The sequence below is a fragment of the Thunnus maccoyii genome, chromosome 2 (genome assembly GCF_910596095.1).
Source record: "Thunnus maccoyii chromosome 2, fThuMac1.1, whole genome shotgun sequence".
NCBI lineage: Eukaryota > Metazoa > Chordata > Actinopteri > Scombriformes > Scombridae > Thunnus > Thunnus maccoyii.
Genome location: NC_056534.1, coordinates 29,899,674 through 29,918,848, shown reverse-complemented (window position 1 = coordinate 29,918,848; position 19,175 = coordinate 29,899,674). Strand labels below are relative to the sequence as shown.

The following is a 19,175-nucleotide window of genomic DNA, read 5'->3' as shown; positions in this document are numbered from 1 at the left end:
CAGTGTGAGGTTGCTTTTCTTTGTAGGACATTATCCATCTTCTGTGCTGATTATGTTTAATGCTTTTATTTGACTCAGTGGGACAATGTGTCTATTAAAGGAGGCACAAAGGACAATGGCTGCAAGTGGGTAAAGCCCTCTGCAGATACAAGAGTGATGCACCACATTGGCCCTCTCTCCAGGGGAGCAGTTATCACAAACAAAATTCATCACTGTGTCACCGAAGTAGTTGCTGGTCTTTTAGCATTGTAGCTTCATTCCATTGTCATGAAATGTTACATCATTTTTTTCATCCACATCTCTTATATTAAGTGTCTTATTCTCCCAGTTTTTTGTATTTATTTGCCACTTCAACTTTTTAACAATGTTGCATTAAGTTATTCAGGCAAAGCAGGTTTTCATTGTTCACACATGGGTCTCCAATGTGCATAAAATCTGCATTGAGGCTGTATCTACATGAAAAAATGTCTCCATGCATAGATTACATTCCCCCAGATAAAACATTTTGTATCAAAAAGTGTACATGGTATTACAGATTAACGCACAAACAACAAACATGATTTCTAATTAGTTAGACTGATTTTTCTTTTTACAATCTCAATATTTGCTCGTTATTTGTCTTCAGAGAGCATTTTATTCAAGAGAATACCTCTTGAATAAAATGCTTTTCTGCAGTTGACTTTCAATAGCTGCACTGCCACTCAATGAAAACCCACCTGATAAAGCGTGATCATTTTTGAAGTGGATCGCCATATGAAAGTAGTTCCTGCAAGTGCATTTTCATGCTTTACAGGGTAATGAGGTGAGGGTGATTCAAAGGTTCACAAAAACAGTTATATATGTTTGTAAAATATGCAGATGATATTACAAATATCGAGATTATCATTTGTAATAAATGGGCTCAGTGTCCTGATTTACTTTTTTTCTGTGTATACATATAAACATAACAAAAGTATAGCATGAATATTGCTACTTTTTTTTCTTGAGCCTGTAAATTGCCGGCGCATCGTACACTGAAAATGGACTCACTGTTCTCACGTGACACTGACATGGAAAACTGCCTGAACATTTATGTGTTGCATGTGGGAAAGGGGTTTCTCTCTCTCTCTCTCTTTCTCTGTCTGTCTTTCACACACACCCCCCCTCCACATGCACACACATCTATCCTGTTTATCCTGTCCTCTGGACCCAGAGGCCCCTGGCTTCAAGGCCAGAGAAGACCAGCCTAAAGGCTATAGGCTGTCCTATCCTGTTTCAGGCCTCTCATAGCCAGCCACATCTGTTTAATGCATACATCCAGTCATGAGGTCATGAGGTGGGTATGTGACAGGGAGCAAAGGGGGCTCTGGACTCGGAGATCATTAGTGCCTATGGCTATTGTGATTTTGGCTAAACGCAGAGCTAAACAGTGAAAATGACAAAAAAAAATCAAATGGTTTGTGGTGGTGTGTTAGGTTAGAAGATCGTTTATGTCCGAAGGTTGCTTGCACTTTTGTTAACCAAAAATGGTGGTGGGGGATGGAAGAAGAAGTGTACTTCTGAGCTGAAACAAAGTTCAGACCAGTAACATACAACTTGACTTGCATTTGGCAGGCATATCACCCCCTTCTCTGTTCATCAGGGCATATGTCATTCCTCGTTGAGACCCAAAGGTGCGCTGAGGAAAGAACAGAGTGTCTTTCACCCCCAGGCTCTGTCATTGAGACATAATGGGACCTGTCTGGCCAAAGGCCCTTTTTTGGTTTCCATCAATTGGAGAGGAGAATGGATCCCAGAGGAAGGTATCAGTGTCCATGCGATGTTCTCTGGTCCGACTGAGGAATGCCAAGAACAACACAGCGGGTTTAGTGCTTAGGACTCGGAGAGGAAATTACAAGCTAAAGACTCTAGATCTTAGGACATTTCCAGGTATTTAAGGCTATTAATCTGCTGAATTCCTTAATGACAATATTATGGTTTGTTGGCTACCGCTTTCATTCTGTCTGCCTGTATGTCTGAGGACTGGGTGCACATGGATAAACACACACACGAAGCAACCGCACAAGCGAGCGCACGCACGAATTACATACATACATGCATAGGAGGATAAACACAATTTGCTGTGCAAATCCCGCCCCCTGCCCCAAAGACACACACAAAGATACAAGCAGCAGCTTTGCAGATACAGATACATAGTTATCCACACTCACTCACTCTCTCACCACACGTATACATCCATACACCACACAATACTTGAAGGGGGTCTACTCTAACTGTGGCACACTGCCACTCACTGGTCTGTGAGGGGTGCTGCTGTGTCTCCTCCTCTCTAATATCTTTCTTAAAACATCTTATTTCATACACTGTCTACAGTATGTGTCTATATGTCATCCATTGTCATCTATTTCCAAAAACCAAAATATGTAATAAGCTCTGATTTAAGTTTTGAGTTGTAGTTGAGTTCCATTCACTGCAAATTATTTGAAATTATAGGCCTACAAGACAAAAAAAAAAGCCAGTTTCTATGATAAAGTCCCAAGTCTTATTCTCCAAGGTCAAAGTGTTGTCTGTTTGAGATACCTGCTCCTCTTCGTCTCTCTTTTAATAGAGTGATAACCTCTTGCTGCAGTGGTGACCGCGTATGCAGATGATGAGAAAGAATGAAAAGGCGACAGGAAGCGAGATAAAGGATTAAGGGAGGGAGAATGAGAGAAGGGGTGAGAGATGTGCAGAGAGAGAGAGAGAGACGGACAGAGAGGGAGAGAGTGAGAGAGCAGCGCGCTGTGTGACATGTGGACAGATGGTAGCCACGCCGCATAGCCGCCGAGGCACATGCGATAGCCGTGAACTATGGTAGAGCCTCCCACACCCACGCCTCTACTGTTGACACCTCTCAACATACTCAGGCAGAGAGAGAGAGACATAGAGGGAGAGAGAGAGAGAGAGAGAGAGGAGAGAGCATGGGGGGAGGGAAGGGGAGGGCACACACACACACACAAGCAGGATGCTGGGTCTTACACTGTGTACTGAAGTACGCAGGTAGCATCACTCTATGTAGAAGAAGACAGGAGTAGAAGGTTGTAGAGTAACTCTGGTTCTGCTCCAGGAATAAGAGAACTTAACTGAAAATCATACTGACATTTATAATCATGCAAATGACTAAAATACAGCCCTGGAAAATCACTTAACAGTCTGTCATGTGGTCACTCCATTTATTTTATTTATTATAAAAAGAAGTCATGTCATTGTTAACTCAATATTTCTACTTTAAACTGCCTTTCATGAACATTTCCCACAAGCCCAAGAATTTTGTGTGCTGTACAAGATATCAATTCATTTCTAGAACCCAGAAACACCATATATTCATTTTCAAAAAGTCATTCACACAAAGCAATGTACAGTATGTTATCCTACACAGTGATGTTACTTACTGTATGTTAGGGCTTCATTCGTCCCCAGAGACGTCTAACCCCCTGTTAGAACTTTTATGAGCGACCTGTTAAAAAATTCAAGAACAGAAATTCAAATAATTCATTGATTTAAACACAGCTGCGGTCTCTGAGCCCCCGAATAGTTGTAATTTGTCAATTTCTGTAGCAGACTTTTGAAATATGTCATCAGTTCATAATCATATTTACAAGCGCTCCTCATACGATTAGAAAAAGACTGATAAAAGCAAACTTCAGTGTGAGATTGCATCGAGTGAGAAGTTAGTGTAACAGCTGCTGTAACCCAGAAGTGGCATCAGGACTTTAGCTTTCTATTGTATGCTGAAGTAGACCTATGACATTAGCAGGTGTCATCTCTTTACAGAAACAAAACAACATTTCTGCTTTTACAGTTATCTCTGAACCTCCGCCTCTTTTTGTGCCTTTTTCACATCATCTACCCTTTTCTCTCTCCCGCTCCCTCCCTCTCCTTTTAAACCCGCCTTTCTCTCTCGCTCTGTTTTCCTTCTCTTCCCCCCATTCATCGTACCCATGCAGGTTGGTCTGCGCGGTTCGTTGTGTTGTTTAATATGCACAGCCCATTCTTGCTCCTTTATTATTGTCCCACTGGCGGCGGAGGCCCTTTTCTTTGGCCAGACAATGGGCGGCGTCGTGACAGAGAGCACGGTGGTCATGTCCCATTTGCCACCCCGTGCTATCTCTCTATCCTGCCCCCCTTCTCACCCGCCATCCGCTTTTCAATAGCACCCTAATACTGTTACAGGAGAGAAAGACCTGGGAGCCTTCAATACGCCCCAAGCCTCCGGGGCCACAGCTATATACATACTATTAGCATAATTATAGCCTGAGAGAGTGAGAGAGAGATAGAGGGAAAAAGACAGATAGACAGAAAAAAAGAGACAGAGAGGCAGCAAAGGTGTTTGTAATGTGACAGTAGTCTCCCCCCCAACCCCCCTTCACACACACACATACACACTCGTGGAAAGACATTCTTGTAAAGGACATTTGAATAGATCTCGTATTGGATTTGTCCTGATCTCATCTACAGTTGGACTAGTCCACTCCGGGCTGGGACTCGTGGGTGGGCAATTCTCCTGCTGGTGCCACGGTTGCCTGACTTTGAACTTGAACTTGGACCCTGGGGGTCGAGCAGATTGAAATTGAATTGAGGAGGGCTCCCCCTGGGATTCTGGGCTGGTAAATGCAGGCCAGAGCAGCTGTGGTCCTGGCGGCTTGTTTACATGTTAACATCTCTTCCCGTTCGGTTATATTATTCTGTCCTGCTCAGTAGCATGCATTCATGTTCAGTTGTAACAACGCGGTATTTGAAGTCCGGCCTCAAGCAGTTAATCTTTCATTGTTTAGATTCCAAAACATCTGTCATTCTCACAAAATCATCAGTTGTCTGAAAATGAAAGCATAACATGGTTTGGTTAGAAAGCAGAGATGTGTGATGGAAGTGTCATGTGGTTCTGAAATACAGACCACTGTTGTTTTGGTTGCGCTTTGTTTGACTGCTTATTCCCAGAAGATGATTTTTTTTTGGAAGTGCAGCATTTATTTTTATCAGATTTGTGTTATCTCATGACAGTTAAAAAATGGAAGAATAACTGTAACTGGGAGGGTGTCACATTGTCTTTCAGAGTTTTTAATGGACATACAATAACAAGTATTTCAGGTGGTACATCAGTAACAAGGAACAATGGAGCTCCTGGTTGCCTGGTGGTTAAGATGCATGCCATGTAACTGCAACATCTTGTTCAATCCCAGCCAGGGACCTTTGCATGTCATCCCTCTATTTCTTCCCATGTGTCTACTACCATTGATAAAGGCTAAAATGTCCAAAAAATATAATTTTCAAAAATAAACACCGGTATTGAAATCCCTCTGCCGTTACATCACAAATGCTGTTTTTCTCACACTGTCACACATAGATAGGCAGGCACACCCTAACACCCGTACTTTGCCTTCATGCGGCAGCTACTGTATACCACACAACAGTTCCACAGAGTAAAACGATGATCTGTTCTCCACCCACTACATATTTTTCATAGGAAAGAATACCATAGCAATAGAAAAAGCCAACTCCTCGCTACCACTAGCCCAGTCATCCTGTTTTAGGGGCGGCTTTAAAGCATGTCACAAGACCTCATGCATAGTAAACAGTGCGGCCTCCATGGCTGACTGGTGAGCAATTTGCCTCGTAGATTGCCTGGCCCCGGGGCCTTGGAGCTATGTTTATGTATGAGCCCTCCTGTTTCATATGTATCGGCCCCGGATCATTTTCTACCCCCCTCCGTCCGCCCCGTTTTCTCCCTTGCAGAACTGATGGCATACGCATACACACAGAGACACAAGCACACATGAAAAACACACATAGAACAACACACACATACACACATGGACAGACACATAACGTAAACATTAAGAGTGATGACTCGCACAAGGGTTGACACTGTCCCAGCAGATTACACTATTGTCAATACAAATAGAAATTTACTATACATGTGTCGCAGCTGCTGCCGCTTACCGTGGAGGTTGTGCTTTTCAGGGTGAATGGAAATGTATTTGGAACATGTCTGTGATGGTGTATTCACACCTCCTCGTGTTGGATATTTTATACCACCTTTAGCTATATTTTCTAACTTAATAAACAACTTACAGCCCACGTTGAAGCCGCAAATTTGTAATTTGTGAGCTCTGTCTCATCAGCACCATCACAACATTATCACAAGGCTGTCATCACATGTAAATAAAGAGATTTTTAAACACGTGTCAAACACTCAATGAATTTCCTGGTGTCGATGGCATATGCTGCAAGACCGCATGCAGAGAGACAATTACGAAACTGAATACATGTAAGATGAGAATCCGAGTTCATTAACCCTTCATCACTCCCTCTGTTATCCCTCTCTCCTCCATTTCCTGCATTCTTATCCTGCTCTTTCTCTTCGCGATGGCTCTCGCATTCATCGTTTGAACCCCCACCCATATCTCTGTTTAATGAGAGAGTGGACATGTTTTAAAGATGCACAAAGCCCATCTTTGACTAGAAAGGAGATGCTCGTAGTAAGACCATCTTAAGAAATATTTACAGCATCAAAAGTCGGGCCAAAGATGTCCTCTATGTGTCAGCTAAGAGCGAAGCATCTCCAAAGGGCCCAAAATGTAATGGGTTTCACAGGACACAATTTGTTTGATATGAAATGATCCTCGGCAGACACAAAGTGGCCCCCATTAGGAGCCAAGCAGATTAGTGCAGTCCTCTGAGGGTCCGTGGCTCAGTGTCAGTGGTGGAGGACCCTTCTTATCTTTCATTAAGCGCACACAGCAGGGCGGATTCACCAGCTCAGGAGGGGGGGGGGGGGGTGGGGGTGGGGGTGGTGGGTTGGACTGAGAGAGTAAGAGAGAGAGAGAGAGACAGAGAGAGATAGAGAGAAAGGAAGAGAGGGAGGGAAACAGAGATTGGTGGCGTTTAAAAAATCGTTTCCACATATCATAGCCCCATCTCTAATTCAGTGCTGGAAGCGAGGGAGCCGTGGGGAATGCACAGCGTCTTTCTCTCCAAATGCCAAAATTGACCAGCAGGCACAGAGGAAATGAGGCTGAACACAAATACACACACATACGCATTCTGTATGTGCGCGCACATACACTTGTGAATGCAGGCAGGTTGGATAAATGCACACGTTGGGGAAAAAAAAGACATTCACATAGGCAAGCACCAGCAACAAACACATTCACACATGCCAAGTCTTTAATACAGACAAACACAAAGCGTGCAAAAATGAGACCTACTCAGACACTCACAGGGGAATACCACTCTTCACACACATACATCCACACACCACAGTGATGGCAGCATGCCATACGGGTTCATGCCTAATCTGTGTTTGTTAATGGTTGGCGTGTGCTAATTACTGTCACCGTGCACCAGGGGCCTTCGCTGGCCAATCACCAACTAGACTAGCCTCTGACCGGCCAATCGCTAGCCGGTCTAGCCTCTGAACCAGGGGGCTTCTGGGAGATAGGGACTTTCAGCGGCAGTGAAATTGGCCTTGGAACACTCGGCTAATACTGGAACATGATGTGTGTGTAAGAGAGAAGAGGGAGAGAGACAGGGATGGAAAGAAAGATGTGTGAGCGTGTGTGTGTGTGTGAGTGAGAGAGAGAGAGTGCTTCCATGTGTCTGTGTGTGACTCTATGTGTGTGTGCACATGTGGAGCTATGAGCATGTGAGCTTGTCCAGCTATATGTGTGTGAGCAGCAGAGTGGAAAGGAAAACAAGGCCTGAATGTGGGCCAAGTCAACCACTCCACAAGCTCAAAGGCAGCAGTAATCCAGTGTTGACATGGTAATAGCCATGAGCTTAGTGTCAATTAGATAGAAACAATATGCTTACTCTACTGGAGTAAGTGGATAGTACCTTTTAAGTAGAGCAAGCCTAGCAATACTAGGTTTAAGCTGAAATTAAATAGCGCTGTGAATCTAAGATTTTCCCAGCCGATGTTGATGTCTGTTTCCCTTATTTCTTCATTCTAACACCATTTCTTTCAGCTTGTTTGTACCAATTCACACTGACAGTGACAACCATCAACACTGGATTTTACCACCATTTTGTGCTGGCATCATATTCTACTCTCAGAGGGTAGATGGCCTTATTATATTTCAGTCACTCAGAATGGGTTTCTGGGCCATGACAATCTCAAACCACGCAGGCCACCATCATTCAGCATTGGTGAAAGAGGCGAGATACAAAGGGTGAAACCATCTTTGACATTCCTGGAATGGCCCTGAAGCCATATGAGGGAGGTGGTGCATGCGTGTGTGTTTGTGTGTGTGTGTGTGTGTGTATACATACAGCATGTGTGTGTGTGTTCGTGTAAATGGCTGCTTTGCTCCTCTGATAATGCCATGGTACCAGCTGAGGCCAGAGGGTATGAGGGGGAGAGGATCATGTGATTGGTTGATGCGTTAGGCCATCTTAAACGATAGCAAGAGTCCATTTACAGCAGTCGCCTACTGATGCTGCCCTAGAGGTGTACGAGGCACAAAGACACCTGCATGTAAACAAGACATGTGTTTAAAGGTGCAGTACATGCATGCAAACACAGTTCACATGCACATTCTAGCCGCTTATCAGATAAAGTAAAGCAGTGCTACGAGCCCTCTTCCGATGATGTAGCTATCCATACACTGCTCCCTCTGTCCAACCATCTCATTTTTACCCATTTTCTGTGAGCTGCACTCTTGTTTCCATGAATACCAAAGCTCGACGCGTCTCCGAGTCAATGTATTGTTTGCTTAAATTGGAAGGTCAGTGGGGGGAAGCAGACTGATGTGGTGAACCACTTCAAAACCACTTTTCATCTTTTCCCTTCTTTCTTTTTTTATCAGCCCCTCCATCATTTTCATTCGCCATGCAGCTGGAGAAGGCCCTTTCATTCGGAAGGGAGAAGGAGAGCGAAAAAGGGAGAGACGGCGAGAAAAAATGTCAACAGACATGTGCTTCTCTACCTACAGGAACTGATCATACCACAAACTTCCACCCGCACCCTCAGATCTGCCAGCAGCGTGCTCCTCCAGGCCCCCAGTACTAAGCTCCACACCATGGGGGATCGAGCCTTCTGCTCTGGTGCACTACGCTTGTGGAACAGCCTTCCTAACCATCTGAGGGCAGTACAGACCCTAGTCTCTTTAAAAAAAGGCCTAAAAACCTCTCTTTCAGGAAGGCTTTTTCATCTTAACTCTTATTACTGTTTTCTTTATGTTGTGTGTTCTAGGTGATGGTGTTGGGATGATTATATGTGAGCAGATCTTAATGACTTCTCTCCCTCTGACTCCTCTCTGCTTATTATCTGACCAAACAGCCTGCCGCCATCTACGGAGGCTATACCACTAAAAATCTTCTTTACAAAGAGGAGAGTTGCACTTTGCCAGACAATAGGTGAAGGCTTCCCATGCTTGCCTTGAGAGCACAACTACAGCAGTTACGTGTGATCTTGTGAGGGTGATTTTTAAGCTTGGTGGTAAAGATGATTATGTTCCAGCCTAAGTGAGGCTGTATTTATCTGCAATCCAAAATGTGCAGCCAATTTTCTTCCAAACAGGCAAGGGGCGACTGCTGCACATGCACATAAGGTCCAGATCATGAAAGCCCTTGCAATTCAATTCTGCATTATCTACCATATTAAAGCTAATAATGTCTTAAGATAAAACACTCCTAGACCGGTGACTCAGGTCCTGTCCTGGCACACAGTGTTTCAAGCTGCAATTTTATTTCCAAGGCCTGAGTTTTAAAACAAGGTCACTTTTTCTTTTTATTCTCTTGAAAACTTGAGAAGCCAAAGTTCACTGCCAGTTCCTGTTCTCCTTTCTATTCTGAAATTATGGGGGCTTTCAGTGAGGTCACTGCGCTGCCATATGAATAATAGATTTTAATTGATTTAACCTGGTCCTGAAGTGGGCTAAAACGCAAGTCCTGTCACTTTCAGAGGGCAGCAAGAGGGGATCATGGTCCAGCACACATCTTTAAAAGCCCCTTGACGTGAGTCTGGGATGAAATATTTACGCTGTAGTGAGGAGTGACCTCCCGCTGCAAACCCACGTTGTGATCTCCAATTGATTTCTGACAAGACAATTGGGGCGAGACAAAATGCAAGCGGCACTGTCCAGCTAAACCTGTGAGTCTCCACAATGACAACACAGTGCACTGAGTGGACCTGGTGGAAATCAGGATGGTCATCAACCTTTAACTGTAAATGATTTTGGCTGAAATTAAACAGCTTCTCCTGAACTCTCAGAGGTTTCAAGTGTTTCGTGAGGACGAAGCTATTTCCTGCAAATTATTCATTAATGTAATAATATCAGTCAAGTGGACATTTAAATGCTGCTTGAAGCATCCTGCACGCTATACAGGCAGATTAACTTCTACTGTATGAAGAAACAGAATGATGCTGAGAGAGGTTAATTATTAATATCTGCAAGTCGACAAAGCTGTAAAACAAAGGGCCTTTTGAATAGTTGTTACATGAGGTTATTACTTAATGAACTTTGACTTTTTGATTTGTTGTACATATAGTGTTTCACAGATGTAAATAACAAATCTCAGTAATTTGCTTTATCAAAGTTCTCTGTTGCTAGCTGATCCAACAGGCAGAGTTAAAATTATGTAGATTTATTCATAACATTAGCATGATAAATTGGGAACAAAATGAAGCAGCTACACTTGAATTATTAAGATTATGAAAAATTATAATGAATGCTTTGCTCTTGATGTGACTTGTTTTCCTGATAAACAAAGCCCTCTAATTACCATGGAAACATCTGGGGACTTTGGTAACCTTCATTAATCTAGCCCAATCCCACCATTCATCTCCCTGCAGAGTTTCACATTAGAAAGGATAAGTGCACCAGTGACACTGCATATAAATGCTTACCAGTTATCACACATTCTCTCCGGTTACTTTCTGGCATCTTCCCACACCTCAGGGACACACCCAATAAATGCCTTCTGCTGGTGCCACATCCTCCGATCTCATTGTCTCTGAGTGTTAATTGCGAGATAGTAAACACTGATTACAAGTCAATTAGTTGCTGCTTCATGCAGACGAAGAGACAAAGTTTCACTTTCTAAAAACAGGTGATGTAAGAAATTCAACAGATAAAGTTTGACATCTTTACTGAATTCTGTGCTTATTCCCAAAGGCGAGAGCACTTTGAGTTCATCTCAGACATGATAATAAACGTCACATTCAACCTGCCCTTGCACTGCATATATTCAGAGTCTTTTTTTTTTTTTCCAGTACATATCCATCCAGGTCTTCCAAAACTATGGATTCTTCATCTCAGATCCAACACGTCAATACATCATATTTTGCAGATGGTCTTGGTGTGTAAGTACATTTCATCTTAATGTTTGTGTTCCTCAGAGGTCACTAAGAGTGTTTGTGTCTCTGTTTGTCTGTGCCGGTTCTGCGGTTCATTCCTCGCATGGAGTGTGAGCCAAGGGTAGCGGTGTGTGGATAACCCCTATGACCGGGGCCCCAGGCTGACAGAAAACCTGGCTCAGACAGAGAGAAGAGAGCTGGGATATGAGAACAGATCAGACTGGGAGTGATGGAGGGCCCTGACCAGGTGTGTGTGTGTGTATGTGTGTGTGTGTTTGTGTAAAGGAGGTGATGGAGGATTTAGGATAGGTAGTGTGGAGGGGATGGGGGGGTGGGAGAAGGTGCTGTCAGAGTTCTTTTAAAGTTTCAGCAATCATTTGTTTAGTCAGTGTGTGTTGTGCGCCATTGTGCATTGTGTTTATACATGAAGGTAGTTTGAGTGTATCTCTATGTGTGTGTGCACTGTGAGCGTGTGTGTGCTGCTCCCTCTCTGACCTGCAGGATGAGTAGGGGGGAGACTCCTGCTGATTAATGGGCCTGTCGGCTCTCCCATGGTGGCACGTTTCCAAACTAAATTTGGCCACTGCTGGCTAGCAGGGTCAGGTGCAGGCAATGGAGACATTAGGGAGGGCCTGCCTCACAGCAGCATCTCCTGAAGGCTGCTGGACCCCGGCACCAGGAAAACCTGGAATAGGCTAAGACAGGTCATCTCGCTGAGTTGTTAAAGGTAGTGTTTATAATGCAGGGCTGTCATTTATAAATGGCCTGTAAAGAACCTATAAAGTGCGTTTTCGCTTAAAATAATATAAAATCATAGTCCAAAAGATATTAAGAGGCCCTGTGGATCTGTTAAAACTTCTCCAGAAATGTCTTTTGATAAGTGATCTCACTTTTGTCCAGAGTGAGTTTTGTTAGTTCAGTGCTTCGTCATTAAGGGAACCAGTTCTCTCAGGTGCTGTAGTTACAATTCTGAGTGAAAACTTTGCACAGATCTCAACAGATCAGTTGAACAGAGATGGTCCATTTGTAAATTTCCTGAAGCTTTCTGAGTGTACGCTTTTTCTGTATCACTTTCCTATAACAATGTCTTTAAAAAGGATTCATGCAGTGCAGTTCATAGACCAAACCAGTCATTCTCTCCTGGACTCACAGCTCCATCATGGCAGAGTGGTTTGTGAGCCTCAGTGACCCCAGGAGCATTGTTGTTACCTTGCCTGTGGCCCCTCGAAAACACTTCTCAAGCCGGAGTCCCAGCTTTGTGAGTAGTGTTTGTGAATATACGGTAGCAGGGCGACCCCAACTGCGTTAAAAAGCAGACCTCCGCGTTGTAGGCTCATCATCGTCAAGATGAAGGGTATTGGTCTGCGTAATGGTCAGGGCTGGAGCAGACCTTTGCATCCAGGGGCAAATCAAAAGTGTTCATGGTATTGCAATTGCTATAAAATGACATTTTGTGCCATTTTATCACTAATTGATGCTGATGAAAGTGGCAGCACCGTTAAACTGTAGACATAACCAACAGCATCCCACTCAACACCACATCCATCCCCCACAGTGACATTTCCTCGTCCATCTCACGGTGCAATCAGCACTATCCATTATGTATTCGCTACTAGGTAACAAGTGCAACTTGACCAATTACAGACACAATGATAGACCCTGCAGCTCATTTTTCTCTGTGTTTTTGCCAGCGCTGTCATGGCGACCTCTACAACGGACGGACATCAAGACTGGTTGGCAGGTCACCCAAGGTGGGCAATGTGAGTACATAATTACAGCTTGGGAACATTTGCCCTTTGCAAATTGTATGAAATGCATAGTGGCTAATTGGGCCACTCTGGCATTTGTGGAGTTCACCAGGTCGTCTTTTATGTGACGGCCATTATCACTAAAGTGATAAGAGTGATAGGCCCACTCAGCTCCCTCTGGTTCTTTTGCTGTATCCATAGAAATAACTGTGACTGGGTCAAGTTAAGGAAGACATTACATAGTCAATTGTGCAGGTCATAAAGTAAAGGTTTTATGTCCAAAAATGCTAAAATGGTATTATTTCAGTCAGACAAACATTAGCACATAAGCAGATAAAGCTGAAAAATCCTCAAACTTCTGATATTTCTGTTCATTTTCTGATGGTGGTATTTAGAGGTCAGAGTTCTCTGATGTTAAAAAGTGATTTTTTTCACACCACAGTGTACTTGCCTCTACTGTAGAACACAATTTCATTTGAATTGGTTCCCTCAGAAGAATGAAAGAGTCCTGATTCCTCAGAGTTTAATTAACTACATTAGACTGAGAGATAACGTGACTTTATGCAAGTGAAATGAAAAGAAAAAAATGAAAAAAAACAACATACTAGCTTAAAAACCGGGTTGAAATTGGCTACTGTACCATGTGTACTGAAAACTGGCATTCATCTACCTTAAGTATTCGTTACTAAAGAACCTTGGGTATTCACAGTGACAATAGCAAATCCTTTCATCTTCAAGAGCTTCAACTTATTCCATCATGCAAAAAAAAGAAACCTACATTCGACTATTTTAAATCCCCCTCTCTGACAGCAAACTTCTGCCGTTCCACAGACACCTTCCAGTTCACAGTGAAGCAGGAATGTGCTAAATCCTCCTCAGGTGGGGGAGTCTGCCCGGCCATCGGCAAACTCCATTCTCATACAGACTGATAAATCTCTCCCCTTGTATCCACACCCCTACATTAAGTAAAGGTAGCGCCATCTGCTCCCTATTAATTCCCCAGCAGGCGACTTATCACCTCAACCCCTGTGACCCCGAGTGCCTCCTACATCCTCCCTGCTCCTCTCCTTCTCTCTCCTCTTCACTTCTCCCCTCTACTCCCTCATTCCTGAGCCCTATTCATCTCATCCTCTGCGTGTTTTATACACTACAGTTGAAGAGGTTTGTTGACATTTCATTTAACTACGCCTTAGAATATGGATTTATACACATACACGCACAAAAACACACATACGATAACCTTTTACTAACTGCTAAACTCACAAGCCATCCAACTCCCCCCCTATGTCCCTGTGGCGGGGGTTCAGTGGACAAGTCTGGTCCTCTAGGTCAATGGCAAATGAGAAGCAGAGCTTTAGGATTAGGGAGGAGATAGCTGAGGGTTCAGGAGCCTTTCTCTGGCTTTGATTAGCTCCCTTACTTGATTAAATGCCCATCGTCGAGGAAAAAAGATGAAAATTGGATGAGGGGAGAAGAAGAGAAGAGAGGGGAGAGACAGAGTCAAGGCCATTTGTTTTCTCAGCTGGGGCTAGTTCAAGTGGTCGTCTTTTGGAGCCCTCTGGCTCGGGTTCACACACACACACACACATACACACACACACATAAGCCTTTCATACAAGAACACACATACACACTCAGATTAATAAAAATGTCCTGGGGGAGAACAGCATAAGTCAGAAGGTTGGCTCTTGCGAGTCCACCGCACCTCACTCCCTTACTTTTCAGTCCCATCCCTCACTCACTTGTTTACCCCTCATTTCTCCCTCCCTTCCTCCCCTCTCTCCCCCACTGTAGTCTCTCCCAGTCTGGTCTGTCAGAGTAACCTGACTCTGGCGGCTTCTGACACGATCCAGACCGCTCGTAGCCCCTGCCCAACACTTTCACCACCAGAGCCAGACAGTAAAACAACCAGATTACTTCCACATGTTCCCCCCTCTTTCTCTCTCTTTCTCTCTCTCTCATACAGACACACACACACACACACACACTTTCTGTTGTTGGCAAGCATCCCCCACCGCCACCATAGCTGGGCTCAGGAACACAAGCCACACCAAAAACCCCAGAGCGGGGTAAACTGACCCAACCTGTGTAGGAAAAAGGTGGGAGGGTTGACCTGTGTCTAAGTACGTGTGTAGTTATGGTAGTTCAGATAAACAGTGACTGACTCAAGGAGAGGAGAGGAAACAAAGAGTTCACCTGCGTAACATATAACCAGTGTTTGGCAATTACAGTAATATTTAGTCAGTGACAATCATATAAGGAATTACAATTAGAATTTCTGCAATATATAGTTACTAAACGCTATGTTACTTGGATAATTTGGGGTAAGCTTGTTCACTGTCTTACCGGGAGTTAGATAAAGATTTAATATCATGTAGTCTCTCTGCAGCCAGTGGTCAGACTGGTCCAGGCTGTGTTAGCATAGCATGGGAGCTAGAAATATAGGTTAGCCACTACCAAAAGAGGAGAAATGCACTTCCCGGTAGCTCCACAGTTGTCTTATTTACATGTCTTCTTCATCAGCTAGCTTGCTAACGTTAGGCACTGGTAAAGCATTCATTCAGGAATCACAAGGATTTTGTTCAGAGTTGGAGGGTCTTTGAACCTCGAGGCTTCACTTTGACGGCTAGCTTACTAACGTTAAGCCAGCTGTTGATGGTCAGGAAATGCCTCCGAACTGTTGCCTGGCTGCTTGTTAAAACATAATGTCCTGTTTTCTATTTTTACATGTGTTAAATATAGAAGATGTGACATGTGGGCGCGATGCATTTAGAGTTGTTTAAAGGGCACTGTGCCGGAGTTGATAAACAAAAGTAACCTGACATACAAATGACTAGGCCTATAACGAGCCCTTATGCTGTTGAGTAACGAGTAAAATAATGTAATGACTTTTTTCCGAATAATAATAAGTAATGAGTAACACTGCTTATATAATTTATTCCAATTTCAACTGCTATCATAGTCGCTTCATTAACTTTCATTGAAGCTTTTACAGTTTTTTCCTCAAACATTCAAACAAAACCCTTAAACATTCCTCTCATGTTTATGCTGCAAATACTCGAAATAATCACGACAAACAGTCAAGTCTACAGTATAAGAGTTTATCTTTACATTATGCACCACCTCCACATACCCTCTACAACAGTGCCTGATCTTCATAGAGTTATCTAAAGAGAGTTACAGTCCCCTTTTGACTTTGCACCTGCACAGCGTTCCCTCCCTCCTCCGTGCTTTGTTGGCAAGAGCCGTCTTGGTCATTCTGCATGCCCAGGCACATTATCAACTTGCAATTACACTCACATTCGCTGTTCTACTCGCCCAAATGAACCAGCTGGTGATACAGCAACACTGCATTACAAACACATTGACTACTTGCACATTCTTAAATAAGAGGTCTCCCTATCACAAATAACCCTAATATGAACTTAATGCGAAGTAATGAATCTGTTGGAGTTTCATTCCGGCATACTGGAAAGTTAATAAAACAATATTGCGATTGGTAGGGAAAGAGAACTCTGCGGACCAAGCTTTAGATTAGGCCCCTAATGGCTCTGAAGCCGGAGGCTAAATTGAAATGTAAAACCCAGAGCGAGACCCTAATTCACCCTTATCTGTGTGAGTGACGAGCCTGCCTCCCCCGACTGAGATTGGGGCCATCGAGTTGGATGAACCGTAATTTGCTTTGTTAGAGGTAGGTGTATATGCATGCGCGGCCCGGATCACAGTATGGAGATATAGAATGCGTGTTTGGAATGCATTGGAATAAATGAATGAGGTTCAAAGGCGCTCCCGCTTCTTTTTCTGTCTCTCTCTCTTTTTACACAGTCTTCAGTTTAAGTGAGGGTGTTGCACAGACTGTCTGGGTTACAATGCATATGAGAAAAGACACATACATACAGTATGACGATGTATGCAAATGAAAATGTTGAATTTCTAGTCTAATTTGTAATTCTGAATGAATAATAGCGATCAAATACTGTCAAAGGAGTGTTTACCATATGTTATAAGACCTTCAGTGTCCTTTTATGCGTACATATTGTAACACTTTGTGGATTGGTTGCGCTAAAACACACAAACACAACATCACTCCCCTCCTCCATTGCTCCTCTTATTCCCTCAGTCAACAGGCCACTCGTCCACCTGTTCCCATTATGTTACCTCGGTGATATCTCTCTCTCTCTCTCTCTCTCCTCTTCCTCCTCCCTCCCTTTCTAATACTCCTTCCTTCCTCCCCTCTCACCCTAATATCCTCCTTTTCCTTTATCTCTCCTCCTTTTACCACCACTGGTGCCTCCATCGCTGACCGTTCATTACCCTAATCAAATCCAGCAGCTGAACAACCGCTCACTGCCACTCCACGAGCTGTTATTTTTTTTAAATCCCCGGACTCATTTGCATATGCGTCCAGTTAATTAGTGTGGGGGCGCAGGTGCGTGGTGATAATCATTATTAAACATGACAGTCACCTGTGACCGCGCTGCCCTCCCCAACCCTACACACATACACACAAACAGACACACACACACACACACACACCACTCCTCCTCTGCTTCAACAGCCTCCTCTCCGCTTAAGCATCATGGATGGGTTTAGCCAGTGATGATGTCATTTCCTGTTTCTGTTTTAGTAGTCAGCATGTATTCCACACATGCATTCACTATTTGATCACATTTGCTCAGTAATGACTGCAGCTCAGCAGTTTTTGGGGCCGCTGTAAGCTGAGCAGGTTTTAGAGAAACAGACCTGTCTTCGAACTAATATCGTTTTCAGTGTCCTCTGGCAGGATGTTTAAAAGGAAAAGAAATTAAACGAAAGAAAGTCATTCCCCACCGAGACACAGAGAGAGAGAGTATGTGTGTGTTGGCCTGTTGACATCACTGGGAGCGCTTGTTCCCTTACTCCATTAGCCAGGCCAAGATTTTTCTGTTGGCGTGTGCCAGTGTCAGCAGCATGCATGACACTCTTGCGTGCACATTTACATTTTTATTTGTGTGTGTTTCCCTGTGTGTGCGTGTGTGTGTGTGTGTGTGTGTGTGTGTGTGTGTGTGTGTGTGTGTGTGTGTGTGTGAACATTGCTTGAACTACAGAGGCATGTGTATGTGTCTGAGTAATATAATATATGCTTGATGATAGGTTACACTGTGGAAAGTTGATGTGATAGAGTTGGACAGTTACAACAGACGAACAGTAGGCACCATTTTTATTCTCATGAGTGCAGCAGTTTTCCAAGAGGATGAATACAGGTTAAACAGTAGTTCTCGTTTATTTTCAGCTATTGTCATATTGGTGTATTACTGGGTGTTATTATTTGGTGCAATTACATAGTGAATACTTGTTTCTTTTACTTGTTTCAAATTCTAGTGCTGTTGCCGTAGATTCTTGCAAAATTAGATTATCCAGTGTAAAGCAAGGAAATCATGAATAACTCTCTCCTGCTTTGAGTCTATGGACTACTAAAATATTTAGGTGAATTTGTTTCTGCACAAGCAAACAAAGAAAAGCCATATTTAATCCTAACATTTCTATATAAAAGTTATAAAGTGATGCCCTGAATTCAACATGACAGGCCCCTGTAAACATGGTGGTGGTACTGTGTATGTGTGTGTTTTTCTCTTAAATAGATCTGTACCACCCTCTGCTGTATGTTTGCTGAAAGTGCAGTAAATTTTTGTTGAAAGCGAAAACAGAGAATTTTTATTACCTATCTCACATAATCACACCAATCTCAATGTAATTATTTTCAATATCATTGATATAGGCACTATTTTACCCCCGTATATGAGGTGTGTCTAGTGTAGCCATCCTAACAAAAAATGTATGTATTAATGCTAGTTCAAGATGCTTGGAGTGTATACCAAACTTTCACTGAGTGTAAATCCCTGCTGCTCTGGAGGAAGAGGAAACCAAGTCTACAGTGTATTCATAATTCTACTAGAAGACATACATTTATCAAGATGTTTGTATGTATCAGTGGAAGAGCTCATATTCGTAAATGTAAAAGTACAAAAATAATGTCATACTAGCTTACATTAACCCCAGCAAAACCACTATTAAATACATACTGAGGTGAGTATTAGCGTCACTCAGGCCAAATAAAATGATATGTTTTG

General features: G+C 43.3%; 1 long non-coding RNA gene across 2 annotated transcripts in view; it reads right to left on the bottom strand.

Moving 5' to 3' along the window:
- Positions 1 to 645: 645 nt before the first annotated feature.
- The window catches only part of LOC121908149, a 38,712-nt gene continuing 20,182 nt past the window's right edge, over positions 646 to 19,175 (bottom strand). The window contains exons 1-4 of one of the 2 annotated variants that reach the window (XR_006099184.1): positions 11,813 to 12,009; positions 10,868 to 10,974; positions 3,411 to 3,475; positions 646 to 1,814 (exon numbers count right to left, since the gene is read on the bottom strand). This is a non-coding gene — a long non-coding RNA (uncharacterized LOC121908149). Of the gene's footprint in view, positions 1,815 to 3,410; positions 3,476 to 10,867; positions 10,975 to 11,812; positions 12,010 to 19,175 lie in introns of those variants that run through there. The other variant, XR_006099183.1, reaches the window with a different exon arrangement.